Consider the following 21,993-nt stretch of genomic DNA (forward strand, 5'->3'; position numbering starts at 1 on the left):
CCCAGCTAATTTTTTGTATTTTTAGTAGAGACGGGGTTTCACCATGTTGACCAGGATGGTCTGGATCTGTTGACCTCGTGATCCATCCGCCTCGGCCTCCCAAAGTGCTGGGATTACAGGCGTGAGCCACTGCGCCCGGCAAGGGTGTGATCTTTAAGATGAAACCTTAAATTGCCAGTTAAACAAAGACCTTTCTCAACAAAGGAAATGTCTTATGTCTCAACTCTAAAGGCGGTGGGGGGCGGGGGAAAAGCTGCAGCATTTTTAGGATGCAAGAGAGAGGCAAAAGAAGATAGAGAGATAGGCAACTTCCAAAACATAGGTGGCCTTTGTAGTGCACAATGAAGCATTTGAATTTGACTCAAAGTCCATTGGGAAATAAGTAAAAGGATTTTAAGCTACAGAATAATCTGATTTAATTTACAGTTTTGAAAAGATTAATTTCCCTGTAATGCGAAGAACAGATTGTAGGAGGCCTAAGGGAAAAGAACCAAGACAAGCCAATTATTTGACTAATTATTGAAGCTTTGGAATGGAAGTAAGGAAGATTCAGTCATGCAGCCACTGTTTACATGGTTATTGTGTTTCTGCCATGCTCCAGAAAATTGAAGAGAAGTAGAGATATTCAAGATATATTTTTGGGCATGGAATTGAAAGAACTTGGTGATGGATTGGAAATAAAGCATACAGAAAATGGAAGAATAAAATCTCTTGTTTAAACAACCAAGTGGCCTGGCGCAGTGGCTCACACCTGTAATCCCAACACTTTGGGAGGCTGAGGAGGGCAAATCACTTGAGGTCAGGAGTTTGAGACCAGCCTCGTCAACATGGTGAAACCTTATCTCTACTAAAAACGCAAAAACTTAGCCAAGTGTGGTGGTACGCACCTGTTATCCCAGCTACTGGGGAGGCTGAGGCAGCAGAATTGCTTGAACCTGGGAGGCAGAGGTTGCAGTGAGCTGAGATCAATCACACTGTTTGGAAAACTCTGCCCCTACCGTGAAAGCTCTCTTTCCCTCCCCCACGAAGAGGCTCCCTTATCTCTCACTCTACATACCGCTCCAGCCTTCCCGCCCGGCAGCAGCCACCTCCCGCCAGGCAACGGGTTGACCAATCACCGCCCGCCTCATTAGCTCTTCCCAGTTTCCCGCCGCCCGGCTTCCCGCCTCCCAGTTTCCTGCCGCCCGGCTTCCCCGCCCAGCGGTTTAAACTGACCAACCGTTGTCCGCCACCTCAGCTCCCCTGGCCTTCCCACTCCCTCAGCCCTTCAGCCCCCCTATAAAAGAGCCCTGCTCCTCTGAGCTGCGCGGCCATTTTCCTCTTCCTCCTGGCTGGTTCGCCCGGAGGCTCTTTCCTCTCAATAAAGCCTGAACTTAAGGAATTTCCTCTAACCTGCGGTCCGAACGAGCTCAGTCGTCCCGCAGAGGGTAGGTCGGACACACACCACTGCACTCCAGCCTGGGTGACAGAGAGAGGCTCTGTCTCCAAAAATAAAAACATTAAACAACCAAGTGGACAAGATAGGAAGGAGCCAATTTGCACACAGCATCGAAAGTTCTATTTTGGGCACTGTATTAATTTCCGATGGCTGCTGTAAGAAGTTACTACACATTTAGTGGATTAAAACAGCAGAAATGTGAAGGCTAGAAGTCCAAAATAATTTCATAGCGCCAAAACCGAGGAACACAGCAAGGCCTCGCTGCCTTCTTTTCCAGCCTCTGGATCTACATTCTTTGCATTCCTTGACTCACAGCCCCTTCTTCCATCTTCAAAGTCAGCAGCACAGCATCTTCAAAGCTCTTTCTGCTTTTGTCATGTCATTTCCTATTAAAATCCTTCTGCCTCCCTCTAGTGAGGACCCTGTGAATACATTGGGCCCACCAAATAATTAAGGATAGTCTTCCTATCTCAAGGTTAACTTAATCATATCTACAAAGTCCCTTTGCCAGACAAGGTAACATTCTCAGCTTCCACAGATTAGGACCTGGATATTTTTGGGACCATTATTCAGACTACCAGAGGCATTGTATCTAAGGTAAATCAATGACACACTCAAAATAATCCCAGAAGAGTTTAACAAAGGGACTACTTACAAAGATGTGGCCAGAGTTTAGGTTTTTACATGAGAAAAGGCAATAACTCCTAGGCTATAAAGAAAGAAATAGGGGCTGGGCCCAGTGTCTCACACCTTTAATCCCAGCACCTTGGGAGGCCGATGCGGGCAGATCATTTGAGGCCAGGAGTTCAAGATCAGCCTGGCCAACATGGTGAAACTTCATCTCTACCAAAAACACAAAAATTAGCCAGGCATGGTGGCACATGCCTATATTCCCAGCTACCCTGGAGGTTGAGGCACGAGAATCACTTGAACCTAGGAGGCGCAGGTTGCAGTGAGCCAAATCACACCACTGTACTCCACTCTGGGAGATAGAGCAAGACTCCATCTCAAAAAAAAAAGAAATGAATAAGAGGGAAACCTGAAATGAAGAGAAAAATGTATACTCTGAAGAAGCACTGATGTCAGTCAAGGACACTTTATCCTGAGGTGACCTTGCTTGCAGGGAGGACCCAGGGAAATTACCTTATTTCCTCTTCCTCTGACCTCCATTGGCCAAACCCAACCAGAAGCCAGAAGTCAAGGGAGTCCACTGATGTAATTCATAAAAATCAGCCTCTAAGGGCAGGGAATAGGGTAGTGAGAGGTAGAAACAAGATCTGGAAAGACTAATACAAAATATCTGGCACATACAAATGAAAAATTTAACATCTGTTTTTGTTTTTGAAATGGAGTCTTGCTCTGTCACCCAGGTTGCAGTGCAGTGGTGCGATCTCAGCTCACTGCAACCTTCACCTCCCAGGTTCAAGGGATTCTTTTGCCTCGGCTTCCTGAGTAGCTGAGACTCCAGGCGTATGCCACCTTGCCTAGCTAATTTTTATATTTTTAATAGCAATGGGATTTCACCATGTTGGCCAGGCTGGTTTCAAACTCCTGGCCTCAGGTGATCCACCCTCCTTGGACTCCCAAAGTGCTGGGATTACAGGAGTGAGCCTCTGCACCCAGCCAACACCTGTTAATAGAGAAACTTTAGATGAATTAAATTTAGAAGAATTTATTGGAGCAAAGAATGACTCGTGAATCAGGCAGCACTCAAAAGTTCAGAGAGCTCCCCACCAGCAGCAGAGGAAGTGAACTTTATTGGCTGAATGTGGAAATAATTACTTGATTGGCTGTAGCTAAGCCTTTGCCCTCTTTAGGTGTGGTCCAGTGGAGAGTCCTTAGTGAGAGGTTGGTTGGTGGTTTCTAACCGGTTAAGTTTTGTCTTACTGGGTTTTTTTCTCTGTTTGTTTTTTGTCTTACTGTTTGTTTGTTTGTTTGTTTTTTGAGACGGAGTTTTGCTCTTGTCACCCAGGCTGGAGTGCAATGGTGTGATCTCAGCTCACTGCCACCTCTGCCTCCAAGGTTCAAGCAATTCTCCTGCATCAGCCTCCCCAGTAGCTGGGATTATAGGCACCCCCCCACTGTACCCGGTTAATTTTTGTATCTCTAGGAGAGACAGGGTTTTGCCATGTTGGCCAACTGGATCTCAATCTCCTGACCTCAGGTGATCCACCCTCCTTGGCCTTTCAAAGTGCTGGGATTACTGGCATGAGCCACAATGCCCAGTCATTTTGTCTTACTATTTATAATGAATTGTGTTTTTAGTTTGCTTAAGTAGGAACCCAAGACTCTGGAGCAACCACGGCCTAATGCCCTCCCTATTAATTATTTTCACATATCTGAGTGGATATGTGAGGTAGGCAGGTAGATATACAAGACTGAAAGAAAGAAGAAGAAGAAGAAGAAGAAAAAAGATATACAAGACTGAAGCTCAGGAAAGGTCTAGGTTAGCGGTGTCCAATCTTTTGGCTTCCCTGGGCCACACTGAAAAAAGAATTATCTTGGGCCACACATAAAATACACTAATAGCTGATGAGCAAAACACACAAAAAATTATACATATCTCATAATGTTTTTTTTTTTGAGACAGTCTTGCTCTGTTGCCCAGGCTAGAGGCATGATCTTGGCTCACTGCAACCTCTGCCTTCTGGGTTCAAGCAATTCTGCTCCCGGACCTATTAGTGGTTTTTAAAAAATGAAGCATAAAATAAAATTATTAACGGAGCACAGAGGGGATAGAGTTTATCTAAAAACCTTAACAGAAAAACTTAAGAAAAGTTAAAACAATTTAATTGAGCAATGAAAGATTCTTGAATCAGGCAGACCCCATGATCCAGAATAAATACAGAGAGACTCTACTACTGCTGTGTGGTGGGAGAAAATTTATGGACAATAAAAGGAAAGTGATATACAGAAAATAGGATGGAGGTATAGAAACAGGTGGATTGGTTAAAGCTTGAACGCAATTCAAATTTGAACAGTTGGCCACCTGTGAATGGTTCAAGTATGGCTACTGTGATTGGCTGAGACTCAGCTACTTGGTACAAGAGCCTGTTACAGTTTGTTTACACATCCAGTGAGGTTACCATTCACTAGGTATGGAGAAACCTTAAGCCACACTTAAAATATGTAAGAAGCAGCTTTACCCTAAACTTAACACTTTACAAACTAAATTTTTCCACTGAGAATGAGAAAGTCAGCCAGAGAAGCTTTATTTTGTGGGTAGTGTTGAGTGCCCATTTGAGGTATGGAATTATAAAAAGGGCAAAAAGGAATGTCCAGGAGAAGTAAAGGTAGTGCCAAGGGAGCAGAGATTTCTTTTAGATGTTGAGCCAGAGAAGACCATGGAGTTAGTGCCATTTGAGCTGGGCCTCAGGTCTGTTGGAGGTAGGGTTAGTACAGAGGAGACTCGGGGAGAGTGAATGACTGTTTGTGGGAGACTTATACGTCCAGAATTCACTGACCACATCTTCTCCTAATTCTTTCAGTGGACTCCTAAAAACCAGACCCTGAGCAGTAGTATGAGGCACAGGTTATCCTTCACCTGCAGTTTGGCCCCGTCCCACGGTAAGCATTGACACTACCACCTCCCTCTCAGAGACAGCAGGCCTGAGGTGTGATGAGAAAAGAGGTGAGAAAAATAAAATCCTGACGCCCTCTTGGCCAAGGAGACCCCAGAGAAACCTTAAAAACAGAGTTCCAGGCCACGATGGGTTGGGAGGTTGGACACAAATGCCTCATTATACCCTCTCCCTTGCTAATCACCATTAAGCTTTCTTCCCTAGGGGTTAAACAGAAAAACCCACTCCACTCCTTTTTGTGTTTTCAACACAACAATCAGACACAACAATTGACTAGCATTCCTTCTTGTTAATAGACCACTGACCATGGAGTGGTTCTGGCCAGTCTAGAGAGGATGCACATTGAGTACCTTTAGCGTCTGATGCTTCATCTTTTGACATCAGAGGGCTGAAAACTCCACCCATGCCTCCATGAAGAGTCATGAAGCTCAGTTGCCCTTGTGCATGTTTCTCTTTTCATAGATATTTATGACTCCTCCTGTAGCTATTAAATATGTATATTTGGACACTCAGTTCAGCATAAATTCTTACTCCTTTTGCCCTTCCTTTGAAGTGCCTCTTTCTGACTTCTATTCAGAGACTACATTTCCCAGTCTGTTGGAATGGCCATTCTGCAGGCTGCAACCATTTATGAGAAATGAATCTTTCCAGCCAGGTGCAGAGGCTCACACCTGTAATCCCAGCATTTTAGGAGGCCAAGGTGGCTGGATCACCTGAGGTCAGGAGTTTGAGACCAGCCTGGCCAACGTGGAGAAACCCTGTCTCTACTGAAACTACAAAATTGGCTGGGCGTGGTGGTACATGCTTATAATACCAGCTACTTGGGAGGCTGATATAGGAGAATTGCTTGAACCCAGGAGGCGGAGGTTGTAGTGAGATGAGATCACGCCACTGCACTCCAACCTGGGCAACAGAGCAAGCTCCGACTCAAAAGAAAAAGAAAGAAATCTCTCCTTTCCAGTCTTATGAACCTCGTTATTCTTTAGCTGAGAGTAGTTAGCATGATAATACACAATGTCCTATTTGCAAAATTATAAGCAAGTGGTTTCTTGATTAAGTTAATCAAAAGAGATTCTCTTGAGTGGGCCTAACTTAATCAGGTAAAATCTCTTAAAAGAGGGGCTAGAGCCAGCATGGTGGCTTCCGCCTGTAATCCCAGCACTTTGGGAGGCCAAGATGGGCAGATCACCTGAGGTCAAGAGTTCGAGGCCAGCGCAGCAAACATGGTGAAACCCCATCTCATTAAAAAAAAAAAAGGTGTGGGGGGGCATATGTTCTCAGGACCTCCTGAGGGCTGTGTCACAAGAAAAAATAATTAAAAATTAAAAATTAGGGCGGGCATGGTGGCTCACGCCTATAATCCAAGCACTTTGGAGGCCAAGTCGGGTGGATCACCTGAGGTCGGGAGTTCAAGACCAGCCTGACCAACATGGTAAAACTCCGTCTTTAAAAAAAAATTAAAAATTAAAAATTAAAAAAAAGGGGGGCGGCTAGAACTTTCCTGAAGAGAGGGTGCTCTGTTACCAGCTTTGAGAAAGGAAGCCACGGCCAATTCTACAACTTCAAAGAAATGGATTCTTTCAAAAGCCATGTGAGCTTGTGGGGTCCTTCAGACTAGCTGGTATCAGTAGTTTCACTGGTATTTGCAGTACTTGACAGAATGTCTCAAATAGGAAAATTTAATGTTTTGTAATGTTCAAGTTGTTATCTATAGAGGAGGGGTCCCAAGTCTTCACCCCAGGCTTCAGGTGAGACCCAGTCCTGGCCTATGCCTTGACTGCAGCCTTGTGAGATCTTGAGCAGAAGACCTGTCAAAACCATGCCCAGACTCCTGACCCATGACAATTATGAGGTAATATATGTGTGTTGTCTTAAGTTGCTAAGTTTGTGACTTTGTTATGTGGCATGGAAAACTATTGCAGACTCCTCAAGAGGATAGAATTCAGAGGCAAAACTTTCTTGAAAAACAATAACCGGGCCGGGCGCGGTGGCTCACACCTGTAATCCCAGCACTTTGGGAGGCTGAGGCGGGTGGATCACAAGGTCAAGAGATCAAGACCATCCTGGTCAACATGGTGAAACCCCGTCTCTACTAAAAATACAAAAAATTAGCTGGGCATGGTGGCGCGTGCCTGTAATCCCAGCTACTCAGGAGGCTGAGGCAGGAGAATTGCCTGAACCCAGGAGGTGGAGGGCAAAAAGGAATGGCCAAGAGAAGTAAAGGTAGTGCCAAGGGAGCAGAGTAGGTAGTTGCCATTGCACTCCAGCCTGGGCAACAAGTAAAGGTAGTTGCCATTGCACTCCAGCCTGGGCAACAAGTAAAGGTAGTTGCCATTGCACTCTAGCCTGGGCAACAAGTAAAGGTAGTTGACATTGCACTCCAGCCTGGGCAACAAGAGCGAAACTCTGTCTCGAAAAGAAAAGAAAAACAATAAACATGGGCGGGTGTGGTGGCTCACACCTATAATCCCAGCACCTTTGGGAAGCCAGGGCTGGCAGATCATCTGAGGTTGGGAGTTCAAGACCAACCTGACCAACATAGAGAAACCTGTCTCTACTAAAAATACAAAATTAGCCGGATGTGGTGGTTCATGCCTGTAATCCCAGCTACTCAGGAGACTGAGGCAGGAGAATCGCTTAAACCCGGAGGCAGAGGTTCTGGTGAGCTGAGATGGCACCATTGCACTCCAGCCTGGGCAACTAGAATAAAACTCTGTCTCAAAGAGAAAAGAAGAGGGGAAGGGAGGGGAGGGCAGGGAAGGGGAGGGGAGGGGAGGGGAGAAACAATAACCATGAGCAGTGAATCCATGTGATTGTGCTCAGTCCACAGTGGCTGCTGCACAATGGGCTTGTTTAATACCTCTAAGGGCAACTTCAGCAATTAGGAAGGAAGGAAAGTGCAATATATTCAGGTACACACCAAACACACTGATATTTGAGAACCACTTCCTCAGGACCAGCAAAAAAGGAGAAGGGATGGAATTTTACAACCATGTCCAAATGGTGAAGATGAGCACAGCACTCATCAGTGCCATCCTCTGCCATGTGATGTCATGCTGTTGGCCAATCAGTCACAGGCTGTGAAGAGCATGCTGGACCTGGCCAGGTTATTAAGGGAAGAGATTATAAACTTACTGTATTAGCCTATTTTGTGCTGCTGTAACAGAATACTCAAGACTAGGTAATTTATAAAGAACAGGGATTTATTTCTTGCCGTCTTAGAGGCTGGGTAGTCAAAGGTTGAGGGGCTCATATCTGGTGAGGGCCTTCTTACTGAAAATTATGCCTATAAACTTTACAAATTAATCAGGGAAGAAGAAAAGGGAAAAAAACAAAAATATACCAGGTTTGCAGCGCATTCTGCATGAATTATTAGGTCAGCTTGCTCTCCCTAACCTGTTGCCTCATAGTTATTTGCTGCCTATTGCCTCAGAATTACATAGACCCTGTTACAAGATTATATTTCCCCTTAAATGTTCTGTAGCAGCGGTTCCCAACCTTTTTGACATCAGGGACTAGTTTTGTGGAAGACAATTTCTCCACAGACCAGGGTTGGGGTTGGTTTTGGGATCAAACTGCCCCACTTCAGATCATCAGGCGTTAGATTTTCATAAGGAGCCAGCAACCTCAACCCCTTAGCAACATAGATCATGTGCAGTTCACAACAGGGTTCGTGTTCCTATGAGAATCTAATGCTGCCACTCTGACAGGGCTCAGGTGGTAATGCTTGCTTGCCCGCTGCTCACCTCCTGCTGTACATCCTGGCTTCTAACAGACCAGTACCACTTCACAGCTGGGGGGTTGGAGACCCCTGCTTTATAGATAACAACTTGAACATTATAAAACATTAAGTTTTCATCTTTGAGATATTCTGTTAAGTCCTGCATACCAATGAAACCACTGACACCAGCTGGTCTGAAGAACCCCACAAGAAGCTGACTCACTAAATAATGCAGTTTCCATGTCTTGATTATTTCATTTCTTTTACCATAGCCAATGACTTCCATTTTCCAGCCCCTCATTCCCCATGATTCCCTTAAAAACCCCGGCTCAGAAGTCCTTGGGGAGATGAATTTGAGAGTCTCCTCCCATCTCTTTGCTTGGTGCACTGTAATCATTAAACTCTCTCTGCTGCAAACTCTGCTACCTCATTCTGTAACTGCGCATCCAGCACATAAACCTGTTGGTTCTAAAACATTGCTACATCATCCCATGGGGGAAGGTAGAAGGACAAGAGAGCATGTGTGCAAGAAAGCAAGATATCAAACTTGCAGCCTCAAGTCCTTCTATAATTGGCATAAGTCTGTTCATAAGGGTGGAGCCTTTATGACCTAATTACCTCTCAAAGGTGCCACCTATTAACACTGTTGCATTGGAGATTAAGTTTCTAATATATGCTTTTTGGGGGACACATTCAATCCATAGCACCTACAAAGACTTTAAAACTATCCACGTTTCGGCCAAGCACAGTAGCTCATGCCTGTAATCCCAGCACTTTGGGAGACTGAGGTGGGCAGATCACAAGATCAGGAGTTCGAGACCATCTGATGGTGAAACCCCATCTCTATTAAAAATACAAACATTAGCCAGGTGTGGTGGCAGGTGCCTGTAATTCCAACTACTCGGGAGGCTGAGGCAGGAGAATTGCTTGAGCCCAGGAGGTGAAGGTTGAAGTGAACTGAGATCACACCACTGCACTCCAGCCTGGGCAACAGAGCAAGACTCTGTCTCAGAAAAAACAAACAAACAAAACACTATCCAGGTTTCTTCCCTTGAAATTTGGGAAACAGTAGCTATGCCTGAACTTGCCACTGGCTGTTCCTTTTTTTGCATTTTCGTATCCTTTCAGATACATGGAAGACTTCTTTACTTATCAGAAAAAGCCATTTATTTTATGACACCACCAGCGAAGGGTTGCACTAATCCCCAGGCAATCCAGCTAGAGACACAAGGGAAATGACTGTTATTAAATGAGAGACAAGAATAGCTGAGCAGTAAGACTTCTGCAACTCAGAAAGATGGGGCCAGGTACTTTGAGAGAGCATCTAAAGCTGGTTCTGCAAAGATTTTGGAGCTCTCCAAGGAACCTCAGGAAAATGCATTTCATGTCAAAGAGCCTAAGCCTAAATGGGCCAGTACTGAGGGATCTGCCACGTTGGACAGGTTCTCAATGCTTCTCTGGGTGTGCCATAAGGCTAAATTTCAGACATTCCTTGGCTATTAGCTGCTCTAATCTCATACTCAGTATTGTAATTAATGTAATTATATTGTAATTATCTCTTTACCATCATGATAATCCAGTCCTTTAACTACTCAAATCAAGGCAGACTGTGGTAGGATATATTTTAAAATTCTAACATTTATATATTTGATGTTGGATTTTTTTTTTACTGTTAGAAAGTCTTTCATTTACATGAATTGTAATCTGTCTTCCCATGACTGCTATGCTCTGAGTTTTTAAAAATAAATTACTATAACATATGTGTGTGCAACCAGGCACAATCTGTTCCCTGTATCAAAATGCAAAATGTACATATCCTTGACTCAACAATCCCCATTGCAGGAACCTTCTCTACAGAAATTCTAGCACAGGTATAGAAAATAAATGTATGTGAGGATGTTTGTTGGGGTACCATAGTAGTGCTCTCCCTAGTTCTGGAATAGTTCAAATAAAACTGACCAGACCATTTGACAGGCCTGCTAGGGAGGGGGATTCCTGCATCAGATGGAAGCTTGTGTTGATGACCTCAAAAGTTTGTCTTGTTATAAGCCCTTGGTTTGCTCATTTATGGGAATAAACTGGAGCATACCATCCTGGTCCCACTTTCTGCCTTCTGAGCTTCTCTGCTGAGCAGGAGAAAAAGAATGAACCTCCATTATGCAGTAGGAGAGGGAGTCCAGTGCACCTGATGCTTGCAGACAGCCCAGTGAAGCCACCCAAGAACACTCTTCTGTAATCACAAAACCTACAGGGTCTGCTGCACGGACAGTAACAGGGACAACAGCAGGGTTGGGAGTAGCAGGGACAACAGCAGTGTTGGGTAGCAACCAAGTCCCCAGGCCCAGGACAGATAGCACAGCAATGTCAGGAGCAGCAAGGGCCTAGGAGGAAAAGGAGCCAGTATGGTCACAGCAGGACCACCAGCACATCCTCAGTGGGTGTTAAAGTATCCGTGCAGGTGCTTCATGCATATCCTTGGAAAGTATGTCTAGCATGTGGGCAGGGGCTGCCAAGGCCTCCCCAGAAGGCAGAATGAGTGTGGTGACTACAGAAGTAGAGACCACTAGCAGGCGTGTTGTGAAAACAGCAAAAGATCTCTCCTTTCAACCTTACAGAGTAAAGGCTGCATCTGTAGGTCTGGAACTGAAAATAATAATAGAGTAAAGGCTACATAAATGAATGGGATGATAGAGAGTTTCCCAGGTCAGTGCTGACACCCAGATGGAAAGATAGGAAGCAGGGGAAGGTACAGAACACAGAACTCTAAATTGGAGAATCCTCCATTACTGGAGGATGTGTGAAGGTAGCAGCAGGACAAATGAAGAGAAGTAAATCTGAAAATTATCGTCCTGCCTGTCCTTAGCTGGAAGACCATTAGACAATTATTAAAAGGGATAAGCATGGTAGCTTACACCTGTAATACCAGCACTTTGGGAGGCCAAGGTGGGAGGATTGCTTGAACCCAGGAGTTTGAGGCTGCCATGAGCTATAATTGGGCCACTGCACTCCTGCCTGGGTGACAGAGCCAGACACGGTCTCTAAAAAAAATGAATAAATAAATTTAAAAAAGAACAAGGGTAGAGGCAGCCCAGGAGGCAGCAGCCACAGCTTCTCCACTCACAAGAGCTTTAGGCACAATCCCACCATAAAAGATTCTAGGACATTTCACCGTTGGGATTGGAAAGCTGCTCTACAAACTAGTACAGATTCTGCAAGTAAGATACCACAGCAGGATAGGCTCTTAAGCTACTGCAAAGCCAGTGCTACTACAAGAACAGTGGCCCCACTACACCGTAGAGAGGTGGACATCATGTCTAAGACTATAGAGGGCAGCAACCTGGGGGCTCTCTGGAGACAGCAGAGGGTAGCCAGGGGCTAGAGATCATTGTATTGGGATATGAGATCAATGAGGTACATGGTAATCTTTGAAGCTGAGCCTGTTAAAGAAGAACTAAAACAGGAAGCTACCATAGGGATCTGGACTTGGGGGAGTATCTTTTTTTTTTTTTTTTTTTTTTTTAAGCTGGTCTTGCTCAGTCATCCAGGCTGGAATGCTGCACAATCTTGGCTCACTGATGACACGACCATCTGGGCTCAAGTGATCCTCCCACCTCAGCCTCCTAGTAGCTGGGACTACAGGCTTGCGTTATCACTCCAGGCCAATTTTTGTATTTTTTTGGGTAAAGATGGGTTTTTGCCATGCTGCCTAGGCTGGTCTTGAACTCCTGAGCTCAAGCAATCTGCCCATCTGGGCCTCCCAATGTGCTGGGATTACAGGTATGAGCCACTGTGACTGTCCTGTTTCCCTTTTTATATATGCACAAGAGTGATATAGGATAAAAATATGCCTAAGTCTGAAGAACCAACGCCTTTTATTATATGTCAAATAAAATTCTAAATGACAAAAACAAGGGCTTAACTTCAGAGAAAACCAGTTTGCCAGCATAGCTGGCATGTAAGCAATGACCACCTTTCTTCTACTTACTAGGTGTGAGGGCCCATCTTCCTTCTGTGTCATTCCTTGACATGAAAGGATCTGATAAGTCCTTCCCCATTTCCAACTTCATCATGAACAAAAGGGAATAGTGCCTTTAACTTTAAATGGAAACTAATTACAGTATAGTTTAGTTGTTTATTTTTAAGACTGGTGTTGACTAGTAAGCTCTATCTTGCTTCAGGCTGATTCAAGTGCTTTCTGAACATTTAAATTACTCTGTTTCCTGAAACATTCAAATTATCCCTATTTTCCAGTACTAATGGTTTAACTTTGTGCTGTATAATACTTTGGACGTTTCCAAGCACTTACATGTACATTCCCTCTTTCAATTCTAACAGGCTCAAATTAGGGACTTGGCCAATGTCCTTAGTAAATGGCTAAGCTAGGTCTTGAATCTAGCTCTGTCTGGCTATAAGCCCAGTTATTTTTCCACGACAAGCAGCTAAATATCTACTGGAATAACTGGATGTTGGTAAGAGTAGAAATAGACAGTTAGGGTAACCCACTGCAATTACATATGTCATTTTTGGTTTTCCTAGGTTCACAGTCCTGAGTACTAAGAGGTTCAGGCTAAAAAGAGAGTTTCTATTGTTAGTGGCACTATTCTCCTCCAGGGTATTTGCCAAAAACTATTCACAAACCAGACTGGGCAGGAACTGGCCATGTGAGAAGGGGGAGGGTAGCTGTGAGGTCAGCAGGCTCTAACTCCTCAGACTCTGAGCCAACTTGTCCAGTTGCTTCAGCCTAAGCCAAGGTGAACAAAGCCAAGTTAGGCAGGAGTCAGGCATTCTATTCAACCAAGTTCAACAGAGGAGAAGCCAAGGAAAGCAGAATTTCAGGGTAGGTTTTTCATTCAGTAAGCTGACACTTGGGAAAAGGCAGTCAAATAAATGCAGAAAGGCAATGATTCAATCAACTTCGTACTAGGTTAGTGTTTCTCAAATAAGGAAGCTGAAGCAAGCACTCCAGAATCCTAGTGTCCTTGGACTGGGCAGCTTCTGGTGCACCAGGAGGCCTGCCATTTTTCTATCTATAAAATATAACTCACCTGTTGATCTATGCTGAGTTGGGCACAAAGGAAATCCTTTTCACCTACACTTTCTTTCTAGGTACTTCAGAACACAGAGACATCCTGATCAAATCCTTTCCACCCATTATATTCACTACCCCCAATTATACAGACCTCAAATTTCCAGCTCTATCTCTTCCTCTGATCCTTTGATGCAAAATGCTAGTCAATCTGGACTTTATTTCAAAAAGAGTGGTCATATACTGGGAAGGGATCAAGAGAATCATGAGATATTAAAAGACGGTCGAGTATGATGACCTTAAGTAAATGTCAGTGAGAGGACACTTAGAAATGATTGAAATCATAAGGCATAAATTCAACAACGGCTCTTAAGTTTTCTTTTTCTTTTTTGAGACGGAGCCTCTCTCTCTCCTGCAGGCCAGAGTGTGGTGGTGCGATCTGGGTTCACTGCAACCTCTGCCTCCCAGGTTCAAGCAATTCTCCTGCTTCAGCCTCCTGAGTTGCTGGAATTACAGGCACCTGCCACCACGTCTGGCTAATTTTTGGATTTTTAGAAGAGATGGGGTTTCACCATGTTGGCCAGGCTGGTCTCAAACTCCTGACCTCAAGTGATCTGCCTGCCTCAGCCTCCCAAAGTGCTGGGATTACAGATGTGAGCTACTGTGCCCAGCCTCTGCTCTTAAGTTTTCTAAGAGAAATTTGCCTTCAGCCTCCTTTTAAAAGTATTTTTCACAGTTGCCAGGATTCTTCAATCCATTGTTAATCTGTTCTATTTCTCCTATGTTCCTTGCTGCCTGCTGCTGTCCCTCCTAAGCAATACTAGCACAGGAAATATCTGTTCGACAATCCTGGGAAGCCATATGAGGGCTTCAGGAAAGGGAAGGATCAAGCCAAACAGCACAGGAAAAATAAGAATTTTACCATGAATTGAACTTTCTACCTTTCGTTTTCACTGTATTCTTTATTTCTGAGGTGGTCTTTTAAAATATTTTCTCCACTCTTCTGTGGAAAAAAGGAAGGAAGAGAAAGCAAGAAAAAGAAAATAGGACAAATACCTTTTACCTCTACCTTGACATGTTTTCATCATATGCTGTTGATATTCAGACCAGAAGCAACTACGGGAAGAATGATGCAACCTCAGATGTTAGGACATCAGAACTGTGGCCAAAGAATTTTCACAGCATATATGGAGGCTGGCCAGGCTTCAGCTTTGGCCAGACACGGGTTATTCTACACCGAGTTCTCCTTTGCCAGTTCTAAAATCTGCAGGGCTCTGACTTTCCCAGAATGATTGTCATATATATCACACACTTTTTTTTTTTTTTTTTTTTTTTTCCAGTTTAGGGTTTTGGGGAAGGCAGCAAAGTAATTGGAGAAATGGACCAATTGGAAAAGTTTTGCTCACAATATTGAAATGATTTGCAAAACTCTTTAGACGTTTTCCAGCATCATGGAGAAAATATTCTTGGCTGGCTTTAACAGGATGTTTACTTTGTAAATGTATACTTAATTAACTCCCTCCCTCCTTTTTCTGGGACAGAATCTCACTCTGTCACCCAGGCTGGAGTGCAGTGGCCCCATCTCAGTTCACTTCAACCTCTGCCTCCCCGGTTCAAGCAATTTTCTTGCCACAGCCTCCCTAGTAGCTGGGATTACGTGTGCGTGCCACCATGCCTGGCTAATTTTTGTATTTTTAGTAGAGACAGGGTTTCACCATGTTGGCCAGGCTAGTCTCAAACTCCTGGCCTCAAGTGATCTGCCTGCCTTGGCCTCCCAAAGTGCTGGGATTACAGTTTGTGAGCCACTGCACCTGGCCTAATCCCTTTTTGGATAGGTGCATTCTCATTAAGGACTTAACATTCTTCACCTTTTCTTATGAACCTCACCACACAGTTTGGAATAAATTAAAATCCTTGGTTCATGACCAGTGGTTGTCAGTGGTTCATGCATGGTACATTTTATTTATTTGTAGTTAATTTGATTTACAATGTAATGATCTAGGAGAACTAAGCTGCTGTGTTTGAGTTAAAAAAAAAAAGGAAAAAAATACAATGTAATGAATACCCACCACTATTCCAAAAACAAAGCTGATGGGAACATTCCTGTAGATGTTTTCTTGAGTTCATGTGCATGCATTTTGCTGAGCACTTACGTAGGCTAGAATTGGTGCATCAGGGGTTATGCATATAGCAGAGATTGCCAAACAGTTTTCCAAAACACACTACCACCAGCAGTGAATAAAAATGCCACTTGCCTTAAATGGTTGTCGATACTTTGTATTCTTTGTCTTTTTAATTTTAACCATTTCTGGGCATGAATATTGTCTTACTCTTTAACCCCTTAAAAGCTGACTTCTGTCGGGCGTGGTGGCTCACACTTGTAATCCCAGCAATTTGGGAGGCTGAGGCGGGCGGATCACAAGGTCAAGAGATCGAGACCATCCTGGCCATGTAACATGGTGAAATCCTGTCTCTACTAAAAAATACAAAAATTGGCTGGGCATGGTGGCATGCATCTGTAGTTCCAGCTACTCCGTGGCTGAGGTAGGAGAATTGCTTGAACCCAGGAGCTGGAGGTTGCAGTGAGCCGAGATCGCACCACTGCACTCCAGCCCGGCGCCTGGGGACAGAACAAGACTCTGCCTCAAAAAAAAAAAAAAAAAAAAAAAGGCTGACTTCTGCTCTCATTCTTTTATATAGTTAAGGAGTGTGCTTCTGACAATATCTCTATTCAGCTTCTGATCACCAAGTTTGATGACCTTTCTTCAATTCGTGTCTTTCATCTCTCAGTTATATATATATTGAGACGGAGTTTTGCTGTTGTTACCCAGACTGGAGTGCAATGGCGCGATCTCGGCTCACCGCAACCTCCACCTTCTGGGTTCAAGCAATTCTCCTGCCTCAGCCTCCCGAGTAGCTGGGACTACAGGCGCGCACCACCATGCCCAGCTAATTTTTGTATTTTTATAGAGACGGGGTTTCACCATGTTGACCAGGATGGTCTCGATCTCTTGACCTCGTAATCCACCTGCCTCGGCCTCCCAAAGTACTGGGATTATAGGCGTGAGCCACCACACCCGGCCTTCTCAGTAATATTTAACACCACTTTCAAAAAAAGTCATAATCTTGTACTTATCCTGAAAAACAAAACTAAACAAAACAAAAACCACCACTTTTTTCTTGAAACTCTATTTTTTTTTTTTTTTTTTTGAGACGGAGTTTCGCTCTTGTTACCCAGGCTGGAGTGCAAAGGCGCGATCTCGGCTCACCGCAACCTCCGCCTCCTGGGTTCAGGCAATTCTCCTGCCTCAGCTTCCTGAGTAGCTGGGATTACAGGCACGTGCCACCGCGCCCAGCTAATATTTTGTATTTTTAGTAGAGATGGGGTTTCACCATGTTGACCAGGATGGTCTCGATCTCTTGATCTCGTGATCCACGCCTCGGCCTCCCGAAGTGCTGGGATTACAGGCTTGAGCCACCATGCCCGGCCCGAAACTCTATTTTTTTGACCTCTATCATACAGCATTATCCAAGAAAGTGTGCATTTATCATTTATCCAGAATTCCCAAATCCAATATATCCTGAAAACGAAATTTTATTTTTGAGACAGAACCTCGCTCTGTTACCCAAGTTGGAGTACAGTGGCATGATCTCGGCTCACTGCAGTCTTTGCCTCCCAAGTTCAATTCTCATGCTTTGTCACCCCAGTAGCTGGGACTAGAGGTGTTGCAACACCACTTCCGGCTAACTTTTGTATTTGTAGTAGAGACGGGGTTTCACCTTGCTAGCCAGGTTGGTCTCAAACTCCTGATCACTCCCTTGAACTCCCAAAGTGTTGGGATTACCACCACACCTGGCCTAATTTTTTTTTTTTTTTTTGAGATAGGGTCTTGCTCTGTCTCCCAGGCTGGTGTGCAGTGGCACAATCAAGGCTCATTGCACCCCTTACCTCCCAGGCTCAAATGATCCCCCACCTCAGCCTCCTGAGTAGCGGGGACTGCAGGGATGCACCACCCAGCTAATTTTTAAATTTTTTGTAACAATGGGGTCTCACTATATTGCCCAGGCTGGTGAAATTTTTATATACTCATTTAATGGCGAACTCATCCTGAACTATCACAAGACTATTTGATCCTCTTTTACCCCACTTATGAATATTCACGATTCATTAGAGATTTATCAATTTGTTTGATTGTGAGATACTTTCCCAGCCCCTGTTCTATAATATAGAATATAGGCACTATATTATGTTTCTAAAATCAGTAAATTACGAATTCTGAAATATATCTGACTGACAGAGTTTTGGGCAAAATTTTGTGGACTGTAGTTGAAAAAGCATAGCCCTCAGAGTTTGATGAACCTGGGCATGGATCCCATTTCATTAATGTCTTGAAATGTCAGTTATTGTTGCTTTTTACTTTATTTTATTTTTGAGACGGAGTTTCACTCTTGTTGCCCAGACTGGAGTGCAATAGCAGAATTTCGGCTCAATGTAACCTTCGCCTCCCAGATTCAAGTGATTCTCCTGCCTCAGTCTTTCAAGTAGCTGGGATTACAGATGCCCACCATGAAGCCTGGCTAACTTTTTATAGTTTTAGTAGAGACAGGGTTTCTCCCTGTTGGCCAGGCTGGTCTCGAACTCCTGACCTCAGGTGATCTGCCCGCATTGGCACCCCAAAGTGCTGGGATTATAAGCATGAGTCACTGCGCCGGGCCTTATGCCCAGCGAATTTTTATATTTTTAATAGAGACGAAGTTTCACTATGTTGGTCAGGCTGGTCTCAAACTCCTGACCTTAGATGATCCACCTGCTTCAGCCTCCCAAAGTTCTGGAATTATAGGTGTGAGCCACTGCACCTGGCCTGTTGCTTTTTATTTCTAAAGCAGGGATGAAAACAGCTTGCTGATGAGGCTGTGAACATCTTTAATTGTATGACTCACATATCTACAACTCAATGTACTGTATTGAACACTGAGTTTACCATTCGCCGCTCCCCCAATCATCTGCTTTTTTGTTTCCTATCTCAGGGCGTGTCACTAACTGCCCAACCACTGGCTTAACTCAGAAACCTAAGCATCATCCTCAGTTTATTCCTTATTTTCTTTTTTTCTTTATTTTTTTGTTTTCTAGTTTATTCCTTATTTTCTAGCCCATTAGCATGTCCTGCCAATTCTAGGTTCTGAAGATTTCTCAATTCTGTATATTCCCATCCTCCCTATTTTATTATAAAAACCTCCTAACTTGTCATTCTATTTCCGATGTTACCATTTTTCACTTCACTCTCCACGTTAAAGCTAAAGTGATCAATGCAGATATGGTTCTATCAGTCTCCTGCTTACAGAGTTTTACTGGCTTCCTATTGCCCTGAGACAAAGCCCCAATTCTATCAAGACTTCCAAGGCCTTCCAAGTTTCTTTGTGGACCTCTCTGGAATCATCTAGAAAATACTTTTGGTTTTCTGATATGCCATACTTTCTTGTACCCTGGCCTTTGACCAGCCTTGACCTGCAGTCTGAAGCACTCTTTTCCCCATGCTTTATTTTTGTCTTTAAATTTAATTGCTTCATAAAAATTTGCATGTCATCCTGGCACAGGGGCCATGCTAATCTGCTCTGTATCATTCCAGTTTTCAGTATACATGCTGCCAAAATGAGCACCTTTCCTCTCCTCTTTTTAAATTTTAATTTACAGATGGTGGGGAGGTCTCCCCATGTTGACCAGGCTGGTCTTGAACTCCTGGCCTCAAGCGATCCTCTCATCTCAGCCTCCCAAAGTGCTGGGATTACAGGCATGAGCCACCACACCCATCATTCCCCACTCTTTACCTGGCTAATTTCATGCAAACTTCAAGCCTTACCTTGGATGAGATTTCTTTCTGGAAACCTAACCTGTTAATGGATTGAATTATGTTCTCCCAAAATTCATAGGTTGAAGTCTTAACCACTAATACGACTAGATTTGGAGATAGGGCTTTTAAGGAGATAATTAAGTTTAAATGAGGTCATCAGGGTGGGGCCCTAATCCAATAAAGGTGGTGTAAGAAGATGTAGAGAGGGCTGGGCGTGGTGGCTCATGCCTGTAATCCCAGCACTTTGGGAGGCTGAGGCGGGCGGATCACGAGGTCAAGAGATTGAGACCATCCTGGCCAACATGGTGAAACCCCATATCTACTAAAAAAATACAAAAAAATTAGCCGGGCGTGGTGGCATGTGCCTGTGGTCCCAGCTACTCCGGAGGCTGAAGCGGAAGAATTGCTTGAACCCAGAAGGCGGAGGTTGCAGTGAGCCGAGATTGCGCCACTGCACTCCAGCCTGGCAACAGAGCAAGACTCCATCTCAAGAAAAAAAAAAAAAAGATGTAGAGAGGCTCTGAGAGGTGGCTCAAGCCTGTAATCCCAGCATTTCCAGCCTCAGTGAATTGCTTGAGGTCAGGAGTTCAAGACCAACGTGGCCAACATGGGGAAACCCCATCTCTACTAAAAATACAAAAATTAGCCAGGTGCAGTGGCAGGTGCCTGTAGTCCTAGCTGCTCAGGAGACTGAGGCAGGAGAATTGCTTGAACCTGGGAGGCAGAGGTGGTAGTGAACCAAGATCGCATCACTGCACTCCAGCCTAGGTGATAGAGTAAGACCCTGTCTCAAAAAAAAAAAAAAAAAAAAAAAAGAGGTAGAGACACCAGGGGTATGTCTGCACAGATGTAATTACCCTATGGGTTCTTCTTGCCCATTGCAAAGAGAAGACTAGTTATGTGAGACCACACTATTGCAGAAGAGAAAGAGTTTAATCAACATGAGGCTGGCCATGCAGGACATAACAGTATTACTCAAATCAGTCTCCCCAAAGGCTCAGAGGTTAGGATTTTTATGGACAATTTAGTCGGGGTGAGGAGGAGAGGGACCTAGGGAATAGATGCTGCTAACTGGTTGGGGATCACAGGGGTGTGGAAAATGGTCTTTATATGCTGAGTCTGTCAGTGAGGCCACAGGACCAGTTGAGTTGTCAGTCACGGGACTGGGTGAGGTCAGTCTGGAAAATATCTCAAAAAATCAGTCTTAGGGCAGGCGTGGTGGCTCATGCTTGTAATCCCAGCACTTTGGGAGGCCAAGGTGGGAGGATCACCTGAAGTCGGGAGTTTGAGACCAGCCTGTTCTTTAAGCCTCCTGAGTAGCTAGGACTACAGGCACCTGCCACTGCGCCTGGCTAATTTTTGTATTTTTAGTAGAGACAGGGTTTCACCATGAGGGCCAGGCTGGTCTTGAACTCTGGGAAAAAATCAGTTTATTGTTTATATTTTAAACAAAGACAACAACAGCACTTCCCCAATATTTTGTTATGGTTGCCCTCACACACTGACGCATGACCCTTCCTCTGTCTTCTCATAGTGTGCCTTAGAACCTTGACCACATGATATTGTAGTTATCTGTTTTGGCTTTTATGTCCTACTTTAGACTGAAAGCCATACAAGAGCAAGGATTTCTCTAGCCTCTTCACCACCATAACCCTAGCACCTGCATAGCAGCTAGCACATTGTAAAGAAAAAAAAAAGCCGGCGTGGTGGCTCATGCCTGTAATCCAAGCACTGTACTCTAGCCTGGGTGACAGAGCAAGACTCCATCTCAAAAAAAAATACATAATTTTCTCACAGTTCCCTCTCTGACCCAGTAAATATAGTTGCAGCTTGATCTTGCTGTGTTGCCCAGGCTGGGTGCAGTGGCACCATGTCAGCTCACTGCAATCTCCGTCTCCTAGGTTCAAGTGATTCTCCTGCTTAAGCTTCCCAAGAAGCTGGAATTACAGGGACCTGTTACCATGCCTGGCTAATTTTTCAGTAGAGATGGGGTTTCACCATATTGGACAGGCTTGTCTTGAACTCCTGACCCCAAGTAATCCTCCCACCTCATCCTCCCAAAGTTCTGGGATTACAGGGATGAAGCACTGTGCCCGGCCCCCAACTCCACCTTGCTTCTAACTTCCAAGCTGTCTTTGTTCCTTCCTGAGTGTAGGCTGAACTAACTTTGGGAGGAACTTAGTTTATAGTTTACAGTTTATTATTATTATTTTTTGAGATGGAGTTTTGCTCTTGTTGCCCAGGCTGGAATGCAATGGCACGATCTCAGCTCACTGCAACCTCCGTCTCACAGGTTCAAGAGATTCTCCTGCCTCAACCTCCCAAGTAGCTGGGATTACAGGCATGCACCACCACACAGGCTAATTTTGTATTTTTAG

General features: G+C 44.4%; 1 protein-coding gene and 1 non-coding gene across 8 annotated transcripts in view; one reads left to right on the top strand and one right to left on the bottom strand.

The window, feature by feature from the left end:
- LOC108594138 (uncharacterized) overlaps nucleotides 1–21,993 on the top strand; it is a 53,754-nt gene that overhangs the window by 1,229 nt on the left and 30,532 nt on the right. For 2 of the 7 annotated variants that reach the window (XR_008475526.2, XM_078345851.1), the window contains exons 2-3: nucleotides 427–1,427; nucleotides 4,927–5,005. The gene's annotated coding sequence lies outside the window, so the exon portion shown is untranslated. The other 5 variants (XR_004732020.3, XM_078345853.1, XM_078345850.1 and 2 more) reach the window with 4 other exon arrangements.
- LOC118146518 (U6 spliceosomal RNA) lies at nucleotides 19,317–19,424 on the bottom strand. The gene has a single exon (XR_004732378.1). It is a non-coding gene; the product is annotated as a U6 spliceosomal RNA (small nuclear RNA).

This window comes from Callithrix jacchus, chromosome 12 (genome assembly GCF_049354715.1).
Source record: "Callithrix jacchus isolate 240 chromosome 12, calJac240_pri, whole genome shotgun sequence".
NCBI classification, from domain to species: Eukaryota; Metazoa; Chordata; class Mammalia; order Primates; family Cebidae; genus Callithrix; species Callithrix jacchus.